This window comes from Mytilus galloprovincialis, chromosome 3 (assembly GCF_965363235.1).
Source record: "Mytilus galloprovincialis chromosome 3, xbMytGall1.hap1.1, whole genome shotgun sequence".
Classification (NCBI taxonomy): domain Eukaryota; kingdom Metazoa; phylum Mollusca; class Bivalvia; order Mytilida; family Mytilidae; genus Mytilus; species Mytilus galloprovincialis.
Genome location: NC_134840.1, coordinates 7,280,923 through 7,286,922, shown reverse-complemented (window position 1 = coordinate 7,286,922; position 6,000 = coordinate 7,280,923). Strand labels below are relative to the sequence as shown.

General features: G+C 32.7%; 1 long non-coding RNA gene across 1 annotated transcript; it reads left to right on the top strand.

Annotated features, from left to right (window-relative positions):
* Positions 1 to 558: 558 nt before the first annotated feature.
* Positions 559 to 2,677, top strand: LOC143066301 (uncharacterized). The gene is made up of 2 exons (XR_012975537.1): positions 559 to 882; positions 2,441 to 2,677. It is a non-coding gene; the product is annotated as an uncharacterized LOC143066301 (long non-coding RNA).
* Positions 2,678 to 6,000: the final 3,323 nt, after the last annotated feature.

Below are 6,000 nucleotides of genomic sequence, written 5' to 3'. Positions count from 1 at the left end.
GTTCTGAATAATAATAATTCTTTCAACGAAGATAAAAATGCGAGTTATACAGCCATCGCACGGTCGGTACTTAATATGGCCGGGGCGACTTCCTCCATATTATTTTTGGCTTAGCAAATAAAATTGGTCTAGTCCTTTAATGAAATATGGAAATTTTAAGAGTAGCGTGTAATTGATGTGTAAGACTGTTCGTATTAATATAGAAAAAATATATGTTTATGGTGAATCTTATGTAGACAAAACGCGCGTCTGGTGTATTAAATTATAATCCTGGTATCTTTGATAACTATTATCATATTTACAACTGTATTTTCTTACAAAAAAAAAAAAAATTTTTGTTTGACTTTTTTTTCTACTTATGGGATGATAGCTCAGAAAGTAGAGGAGATAACTCAGACAGAATATTTTTTATAATAGAAAGTGTGATGAATTTACCTTTTTTAATATGTAGCAACAAAACAAGTCCGGTGACCCATTTTTTTTTCTTTTCTTTTTTTTTTTTTATCTGGAAGCATGATATAATACGATGTGTCTGTTTCTGAACTGAATTATAAATTATAGACATTTTAACAATGTCGTTAAACATCTATTTCGTCTGTCTGCTAAGTACCGATACCGAATATGACTGTTATACAGAGTGTAAATTTGTACTGCTATTTACCGTGTTTCGGTATTTTGAACCTCCAACATTCGTGTATCTAGTTTTAACTGTTATCAGTCCGGAATGCGGTTCGATAAAATTGCTCCCCTTGTTTATTTCGCTCTCCTGTCAAATTGTGTAATTTCGCTACCTCCAATGGTAGACGCTACAACGATGGGTGTCGCCAAGAAAGGTACGATTAAAGGAATCAGCTAGGAATTAGACAATCACCATTGGTATAGGTGAGTTGTTTAATAGTTGTTGCATTGGGATAAATGCATGTTTTGAATTAATTCATAATCAGGAATAGCCGGATAGGCCAGGACGAATTTTTAAAAAAAATCTAGAGACGATCGTTCTGAGTGTGCCACCTACACATTCAAACGTGTACACAAGCACAGTATTCCCTATCTATGTTATGTGTTTTCATAATTATGTGATATAGAGCAAAAAAAGGTAGCAGTTTTTTATGTCTTGTTGTTAAGCATTTCCAGGGGAGATAATGTTATTTTTCACGGTGTGTTTGATAGGTTTGTTACATTGTAACTACACGCTCATAAAGTGGATTAAAATAGTCTCCCACACTCAGTTAACTGAATTTCAATTATTCTATTTACCGTAGTGCTATTACATAAGACTTCGGAGGTTCATATCACTTATATTCAACGTTTTTATATCGGATTTTTTTTTACTATTGATGTTGAACGGTTCATAGTAAAAAAAAAAATCCGATAAAACCGTTGAATGTAAATGATATGAACCTCAGAAGTCTTATATATTGTCCTTTAAAATAAGACCGGAGGTTCATATCATTTACATTCAACATTTTTTATCGAATTTTTGTTTACTTTGAGTTTCAATGTTGAACGGTTCAACATTGGTAGTTAAAAAAAAAAAAAAATCCGATAAAAATTAATGGTTCAACATTGATAGTAAAAATAAATCCGATAAACATGTTGAAAGTAAATGATATGAAACTCTGAAGCCTGACATTATTGGACTATTGATTATTAGTTCTTTATCCTAACTAAATGTGTTTTTTTTATGGTGTATATTACAAAAAAAAGGGGGGGTAAAAACACCAAAATACCTTAACAATCCTACAATATAAAAAAGAAGATGTGGTATTCCAATGAGACAACTGTCAACAAGATACCAAAATGACACAGACATTAACAACTCTAGGTCACCGAACGGCCTTCAACAATGAGCAAAGCCCATACCTCAGTCAGTTATAAAAGGCCACGATAAGACAATGTAAAACAATTAAAACGAGAAAACTAATTTCTGTTTACAGAATGAGAAATATTTCGTATTCTAAAACTAATGTTTCTCACATGTTTGTTAGACATGTTGAAAATACAGACAAATGTTTAGTACGTATACCAATCCCCTCTTTTTCAATTCATCATTAGTTCAAGATACAGCTCTGAAGAATATGCAATAACCTAACATTGATAATTTGGCTAACAATAACTTCAGTACATTTTTCTAACAAGTGAAGTGCATTTTTCTAGCAAGTGAAGACCAATGAAAACATTTGATATGATTTGAAAACATGGCCAATTAAGTAGGATCTTGTGGTTTCGTAGACATAAATGATATTCAACATTTTCTATTTATATTTTTCTTTATTTCATATTCTAGTATATTTAATAACATGTTTATATTTATGTGACGCATCTGATGTATAAATCCAGTGCCAGATCCGGGAAAGAACTCTTAGTTCCAATCCGTTTGTACGGGGAACATGTGGTTTCAACCCCCTCTTTAATTGCCTGTTCAATTTTTTGTTTGCAGTGTCGAAAAGGGAGTAAGACAGCAGTTTTATCAAGAAGTTATGTGAAAGTTCTGCCGTACATCTAACAACCAAGGATTATTCTGAAGTACACATGTCGACCAGAGACATGGAACAGTGAGGAGAGGTTTTAAAGTACCAGATTCTTATCTGGGATTCCAATTTGAACTAAAGAAAGCAATATATAAAGATATGTAGGAGAAATAATCTATATGAATAAAGTTATGCCACAAAAGGAACTTGTTTTTTTTTTTATATACAGAATTTGTCAAACGTATCCATAACAGAAGAGATGTAAATGCATCCTTTATATAGCCTTGCAATACTGATGGTAATAATTTATATAATTTGAATTTCTGAGATGATATAGCAGTGCCTTGGTTTCCCCTTTCTCCTTCTTCAAAAAACTTGATAATCTATACTTTTTTTTTTAAATTGGAGCCCTGTTCAAGAACAGTTAAAAGAGCACATATATGCTTAATTTTCGTTATTTTTTAGAATCATCATTTTTTTTTTAAATGAAACAGGTTGTAAATTCTACATAAAATATGCCAGTCAACCGTAAATGTTAACATCCGAAAAAGGTCTTTAGTATAATCATTTTTCAACTTACAGAATATTTCAAAGGTTTAAGCATCCAAACATTACCATGTGACTTGAGTTTTTGATTTTCAATATCAAGCAAACTCGATATTTTCCATAACATCATAATAGTTCCGTGTTATTATTAAAAAAAAAAGCCAAAGGACAAACTCTTGCACAAAACTGTAACAGATTATCTAGTCTAGTAAGTACAATTTTAACCCAAGCCCTCTTTTAAGCACCGTCTTATCAACGGCTTAGTCGATTGTAAGTGTGCGGTACAGAGACTGTAGACTTGAGACAATGACATTGAGGTAAGTATGTATAAGAACAACATTTTCAAGAATATAGGCAGATTCGAGGGGGGAGGGGGGGGGGGCTTTAGTCGGAAAAATTTGTTAGCTTAAACATACGGGACTCACTGAAGCATGACTGAAGCGAGCTCTCCTAAGCTCAGTCAGCGCCCACCCCATCCTAATGTAAAATTCTGGATCCGCCATGCACTGAATATTGGTTTTAACAGTGCGATGGAAGTCTTCAAATGAATAAAAAAAAATAAAAAGTGATAAAAGTCTTTGTGCTGGTTATTTACATACGGGAACGAAAATTTAACTTCAAATTGTGAAAAAGAGTGAGGGGTAAGATTCATTAAAAAAATATCGTCTAAATATTATGAATTCTGATCTTCTATAACCTCATAGTGTTAAGTTTTGAAAGAAAAAAAAATGATTGATGGAAGCCGACAATAAATGTTCGCGCTCAAACAAGAAAACCATACCCCCTTTGAAGTTAAAGGATTAACTTACTTCCTTGTTGATGGATTGTTTCCTGGCTTGCTTTGGTAGAGTATTGTTGCATGTTTCACACTCGAGTAATATATATACGCATATGTTGTACAGAACAGAACAGAACAGAACATATTTTATTTCCAATTGAGGGCCCACAAGGGGCATACAGAGCATACATGAAATATGAAGACACCGGTATACTATTAAAGTACTTGACTCAGTGGCGGATCTAGAAATTTTCATAAGAGGGGCCCACTGACTGCCTAAGGGGGCCCAATTCCGTCACGCTTCAGTGATTCCCTATATAACCAACCAAAATTTTTCTGAAAAAGGGGGGAGGGGCCATCCGCCTCTGTGACTTGTAATAGTGAGCATGTATGAGACAAATAGAGTGAGCTACCGTATACGGTAAAAATTCATATAAGGGAACTTTGATATCCTTGAATCTGTTTCTGAGTTGTGAAGAACTAACATACAACTAACAGTGGGACGGTTATTCAAGAAAATTTCTACAACAAAATTGAGTCTAATGTAAAACTGTTAAATAAGTAAAGACTCTTAATGTCTTGCAAATTTTCGACTGTAGGTAAACTATTATTAAGAAAAAAATAAGATATAAATAGTAAATTCAAATCGTATGAATCGTATGAATAATATTGGCGAACAAAAAAAGTATCACATTATGTCGTCGGACAATTGTAAGATGCTATAGGCTAGACTAAAAATGTATCGAAAATATAGCACAATAGAAATCATGAAATAACTCCGTGCAATCCAAATTTAAGATGCAAACACATCAAAAGAAAAACAAAAACACCATATCTTCACATGACACAAAACAAAAAACCAACTGCAATCAGCAAATAAGACACAAAGAGTCACAAGAAATAAAAAAAAATCCATTTGCGGGCAACTACCGACTTGTACTGTATGATCGAACACAAACATAGCCAAAATATGACACTCAAGAAATACAAGATACATAACAAGAATTGCAAGATTAATAAATGATGTATAAAAAATAATTCCGAATGACAATTGGTTAACATAAACAAAAGGAATACAACGATATAAATCTATGCTACCCCAAAAACTCAACTTCACAATGGTCAACCAATCCGGGTTACTGTATAACTAAGGTGTAACGAAATGTGTAACAAAACTTTTTTAAATAATACAGAAATTATGACTGTCGGTGAAATTGTAATTGTTTAAGAAAAAAACATGTCAAGCATGCAAATATTATTTAAAAAAAAAATAGTTTTAATCACTTAAAAGTCATGTGATGTTACATATATCGGACGGGTGTGTTCGATGCGTAAATTAATTAACAAAACACCGTCATATAACATCCAACTTTGAAGTTGCGTCCAAATGTCAAATTTAGTTGTGCCACTTTGGGAATGGTCTTAAACGATTGACAATTCATTTTACAATTTTTGTAATTTTCCCCAGATTTTTTCTATGTCGAGCAAAAAAAAGTAGCAGTTTATAAGGAGACCCCCTAAATGACGTAACAGCTTGACTTATGGTCGTTTTAAAAACGATTGTTTGCAAGTTGCATTGTGAACAATTGTACAATATGAAAATTAAACAACGTGAATGCAAATATTTATAATGACTTTACGAAAAGTAACTTTTGTGACATCTTGACAACTGTATACAAAGTTCATTACACTTTTCTACCTTCTAAACACAAGAGGTCGAATTCTTTTGTTCTATTTAAACCGCATATCGGACTGTGTTATGGTTTCGGGTGAATTATGTGTTATGTTTTATTATTTGTTGTCCACAAAAATGATAGATTGCTTTTCCATAACATCATTTCATGAAAATGTTTTAGACGACTATTGTGAAAATTATTGTATAAAGTTCGAGTACATGTTAGTTACGTAAGATCATCACTGTTTTTGATATCATGTTGTGTCTTTCGTTGATGAAATATGTTCGTTGTTGTTCTGAAGTTTGCATTTTGTGTCGACTATAAACAAAACATATGTGCTTTTCTGTGATGAATCTTCTTGCGTGTGATTATGCTGTGTTTCTGGCACGCAGTGTTGTCATTTTAAACGATACATATTTTTAACATTGTAATACACCGGAAAGTTGTGCTAGCCATTAAACCATGTTCCACCCACCATTTCTTCTTACAATATCCTGTATCTTAGTCGTATTTGGCACAACTTTTTCGA